Raw genomic sequence first — 5,526 nt, 5'->3', positions numbered from 1 at the left:
TCAGCACAGAGCCTGAGGCCAGGCTTGAACTCCTGAACCGTGAGATCTTGACCTGAGCTGAAGTCAGATACTTAACTGAGCCACCCAGCTGCCAGGAAAGCACAGACTTCTTAGCATGAAAAAGGAGTCAAGTCGTTTTACATCTCTGTATGTTTCTTTCCTTCCTAAGATGACCTACCAATACTGCCTAATCCATAAGACACTTGTTTTTGTTTTGTTTTTTAAATTATCAGTGCAGATTTTTTTTAAAGTTTATTTATTTATTTTTGAGAGAGAGAGAGCACGCACCCATGAGAGCACAAGTTGGGGAGGGGCAGAGAGAAAGAAGGAGAGAGAGAATCCCCAGGGGGCTCCACACTGTAAAGGCACTTGTAAAGTCCAAATCAGTTGATGTAGGGGAAGTGCCACTGTAGCCTATAAAAAACTATAGAAATGTTGGTTTTATTAATAGATTGTCTTTTAATATGTTTCTTCCCCTTAGAGGTAGGCTTCATGTTTATTTTAGCCGGACTTGAGTGATGTAAAAATGTGGGTGGTAGGGAGTGGGTGGTTCACTCATTGGATTCTCCTGGCAGCACTCAGGCCTGGTGTTAATACAGTGAGGGAAGAGGGACTGTGAGAAGGCTGGAGGCAAGGGGATCAGGCTAGTGAGGCTTAGGGCAGGGGTTTTGGATCCCTGCCTCTTCTCCTTCCCAGTTTCTGTAGGCATCTGAGTATGAAGATCAGGCTTTTATATTTTTCATTTATCTTTGTTATGTCTTATAACCTTCGAGAAAGGCTCATCATAGATGCATACTAAATGTATGTTGATTGGTGGAGAGAATCCGGACTATGCCAGGCTCAAATGTGGGAAGTTAGCCTTGTCCTTGTCCCTGTTGCTGGTGAACCAGGGGGTGCGCCTCCATGCTCCCCCGAGTTGTCTGTCTACTCCTCACTGTCCACCTCCCCACCACCTTAATGGCTTCTCTCCTCACACCCCTGTCCTATGTATCTTCCATCCATCCTTCGATTTTCTACAACAGTGGAACCCTCCTCTAGAAAGTGTCCTCAAGTCTGAACTGGGTGCTGCTCCCCTAGCATTCAGCACTCATAACAGCTACACAGCAGGCAGTGAATTTTCTTTATTTTATTTAATAAAATATTAAGTATCTTGTTGGTTTTCTGTGAGGGTCATTTACTCCTATTGACAGATAAGGAGACTGAGGCTCACGGAGTTTGCACAAATTGCAAGTGGTGGGGCTTGAATTCACACTCTAGTCTGTCTGACTTCAAAGATACTGCACTTACCCACTACTCAAACTGCCTCCCGGTATCAGAGGAACACAGCTATTTACCTGGTTCTCTTCTACTAGATTGCACAACTAGATCCTTGTTAAATGCTGTATTGGATACTTCTAGCACATACCTGGAACACAAAAGATGCTCAGGAAATATCTGTGAAAGGAGGGCAGGCAGGTAGGTGGGTCAGGAAATAGACCCTTGCTTGCTGAATTCTGGCTTAGGAGACAGGACACCTTTGGACCTTTGGCAAGTGCCTTGTCCTCTCTGAGCCAAGATCGGGGGAAGGGGCAGAATCAGTACCATAGGCCTCTGAGACTTCTTCCCACCCGAGCCCTTGCCTCAGTGCTGATAGCTCTGCCACTGCCCCCAGCAAAAATGTGCCAACCTCTTTCCCCTAACCAGACCCCGGTGGGAGAGGGATAGGTGGAGTCACTGAGCAGCTCACTCCTGCCACCTGGTGGTACGGAGGAGCCTTGCTCAATCTTCCTTGCAGATCCAAGGAAGGTCTTGTCTGAAAAAGTCTGGAAGCTTTTGCACACTGCTCTTCAGTCCAGGAGTTTTGCTTTCTCTGGAATCCCTTCCCATTCACAGCACACATCAACATTCCTGCTATTCCAATGCACTGAACTGAGCTGAAGTTAAGACCCCTAAAGATCGTAAATTCTGGAAACATTGTGTTGTACACCTCCACCATAAGGGCTTCAAGACAGAAGCGACACTAAAAGTAAAAAATAAGTAGAAGTAAGGTGCCACAAAATTCTGATTTCTCTTACGATGACTACTGGAATGCCTTTATTTTTTAAAATATAAAATACAAAGTATTTATCTCAACATTTCTGTTTGTTTTAGTGCCCCTGCTTTGCTGTCCTATGCACTAAGCACTAACGTAATGCTGGGTAGCACACCATGGACCCTGTTTTGGGTGACAGAATCTTCCTAGTGAGCTACCTGAGGGCAAGGGTTGTTGTCTTTTATAAGATTTTGCCTTTCGGGGTGCCGGGCTGTCTCAGTTGGAGGAGCAGGTGACTCGATCTCACAGTTGTGAATTCAAGCCCCACATGAAGCATAGAGCTTACTTAAAAAAAAAATTACAAAAACTAATAAAAATAAATGGAATTGACCACTGAATTGATTAATAGGCTTTAATACTGGAGGGACACCTGGCTGTCTTAGTGGAACGTGTGATTCTTGATCTTGGGGGTTGTGAGTTCAAGCCCCACATTGGATACAGAGATTGCTTAAAAATAAAATCTTTAAGGGATGCCTGGGTGGCTCAGTCAGCTAAGCATCCAACTTCATGATCTCACAGTTCATGAGTTCGAGCCCCGCATTGGGCTCTCTGCTGTCAATGCAGAGCTGCTTGGGATCCTCTATCTCCTTCTCTCTCTGCTCCTCCCCCCGACTCACACATGATCTCTCTCAAAACTAAACAGATATTTTTTAAAAAAGATTAAAAAATAATAATTTAAAAATTAAAAAAAAAAAGATTTCAGAGCACCTGGGTGGCTCAGTCAGTTAAGTGGCAGGCTCTTGATTTCAGCTCAGGTCATGATCTCCTGGATCATGAGATGAAGCCCCACATTGGGCTGTGCTCTGACAGCTTGGAGCCTGCTTGGGATTCTCTCTCTTCTCTCTCTCTAACCATCTCCCCACTCGCTCTCTCTCTCTCAAAATAAATAAATAAACATTAAAAAGATAAATAAATTAAAAACAAAGATAAAAAAAGGACTTTTACACTGGAACTACGGCAAGAAGTCATAGGCTAGATGGAGGAAGATGATGGTTGCACTAAATAAAGGACTTCCATGTATTTATAGAAGGAAATTATCAAGTAAGTGAGTAAAGATGGCCTGAGTCATTCCCTTACCAGGTGAAAGCTTGAGAAAGAGGAGGCTATGCCTTCTGACTAGGCCACAAGACCAAGGAAAGAACACAATGACTTTTGGTCAGGATGATTAGTTGTGGTTCTTATGATTATTATCATATTTCCTTATCCCTCTATGGTGATCTTGTATCCTAGAATTTCCAGAACTCCACAATTTCAAATATTTCTAGGGGCACCTGGGTGGCTCAGTCGGTAGAGCATGAGACTCTTGATCTAGGGGTCATGAGTTTGATGGGGCACCTGGGTGGCTCAGTTAGTTAAGTATCTGGCTTGGACTCAGGTCATGATCTCACAGTTCATGGGTTCGAGCCCTCATTGGACACTGTGGGGACAGCTTACAGCCTGGAGCCTACTTCAGATTCGGAGTCTCTCTTTCTCTCTGCCCCTCCCCCACTCACACTTCACACTCTGTCTGGGTCTCTCTCTGTCAAATATAAAATAAATATTGAAAAAAAAGTATAGGGGTCATTATGAGTTTGAGCCCCACGTTGGGCATGGAGCCTACTTAAAAATAAGTAAGTAAATAAAAATAAAAATAACCAAATATTTCTCCCAAACCAGTAAGATGTTCCAGAAAAGAGCCAACTACTCCACCCTCAGCTTTTCCAGTGCTCTGTCCCGTATTGTATCCATGCTGAAATCTGTACCCTTCCCAGCAAAAGACAAATATGCCAGATGTAAGAATTAGATCCCTGAAGAAAAAAAAAAAAAGAAAAGAAAAAGAAAAGAAAAGAATTAGGCCCCCATACTGGAAAGGCAGTGGGCAGAAGAGGATAAGGCCAAAGAATGGGCTGAGCAGGGGGGTGCCTGGGTGGCTTAGTCTGTCCAACTTTGGCTCAGGTCATGATCTCACAGTTTGAGAATTTGAACCCCGCATGGGGCTCTGTGCTGACAGCTCAGAGGCTGGAGCCTGTCATGGATTCTGTGTCTCCCTCTCTCTCTGCCCCTCCCCTGCTCACACTCTGTCTCTCTCTCCTTCAGAAATAGATAATCATTAAACAAACAAACAAAAAAAGAATGGGTTGAGCAGGAGGCACAATACCCACACTCTTCTTTTTAATCACCCTTCTAAGAGATAAGGGATCTGGGGGAGCAGTGGAGGGTGGGCGGTCACCAGTGAGACCACAGGTCCCAGGTTCCCAGAGCTCCGTGGAGCTGCATATTCTCGCCTCCTCTTTGTCCTTTGACTGCCATGAATGAGCCCACGGACACCATATGCTTTTTCTCTAGGAATCTGGAAGCAACTAGAAAGTGCTCTGAGGCTAGCACCAAGGGGGAGCATCACAAATTTTCTCTACCCTGGTCCCCAGGATCCTAGAGAAAGGGGTCAGGCCTAGGAACCATCCAGAAGTCGAATGGAATGGTAGGTGTTGTCTGGCAGGGCACAGGCTGCCTTAGGTGTGTCTGTCTGTCCCCTTACCCTCTATTAGCTAAAGTCTCCCTGCTGTCCTACCTCCTCCGGTATTCTGGGATTCCTAAGTTCTCCTTAGCTGGCAAGGAAAATCTAGTGCCCAAGGAGACTTTAGAGGGGTAAGGGACTATATGTATATACATAGAGAGAGAGGTCACCTAGGTGTTTGTTGAATGTATTTATGTGACTTTGTGTGTCCTCTAACACCCGGCCCCTGTGGTTCATGAAGTGTCACCATGAATGCCCATGGCTATGTGACTGTCGCATGTGGTGTGTGCCTTTGTGTGTCAGGGCAGGGGCTCCCTGTGGTGCGCATGTGTTGGGAGGGGATGATAGTGAGAGCCTGCCTCCCTCTCCTCCTCCCCCACCCCTGCTCCCATCTGGCCTTGATCAGCCGGTCCCTGGGGAGAGAGTCGCGGTTTCGGATGCAGGAAAATGTTCCAGGAAGCGGCCACTGTGCGGGCCCTGCTCCGGCTCCCCCAGCGGAAATTGTTCCAGCGGGAGGGGGAAGGGAGTGTCGAGATAGGATTAAGGGAGGGGGGTGGCTCTTGGCTCCCCTTTCCATGGGATAAAGCAGGGTAAGTTGATGGGAAGCTCAGGTCACCCAGGAACCTGGAGGCTGCTACCTAAATCATTTAATGCAGGAAAATTGAGAGCCAACAAAAGAAGGTTCCTTTTCTTATCTGGTTCTCTTTCCGGTGAAGTTTGAGGACTGGGATCTGGGTGGCCCTTGTGTTCCTTTTCTGGCCCTGCTAGCATGTATCCAAGCTGGGGATCAGGACACCTGGGTCTTGTCAGAAAGTAGTGTAGCTGGGGGGGGGGGGGGGATAGGATTCAGTCCCCTCTTCTCCCCTCTGAGGGGGCTTTGAAGCTTGGATCCAGGACTGGGAGGGCTGCCTAATTGGGATAATGGAGGTTAATGGGGCGCCTGGAGGGGGTGGCCACGCTC

Source organism: Lynx canadensis, chromosome B4 (genome assembly GCF_007474595.2).
Source record: "Lynx canadensis isolate LIC74 chromosome B4, mLynCan4.pri.v2, whole genome shotgun sequence".
Lineage (NCBI taxonomy): Eukaryota > Metazoa > Chordata > Mammalia > Carnivora > Felidae > Lynx > Lynx canadensis.
Note: the sequence above shows the minus strand (reverse complement) of the source record.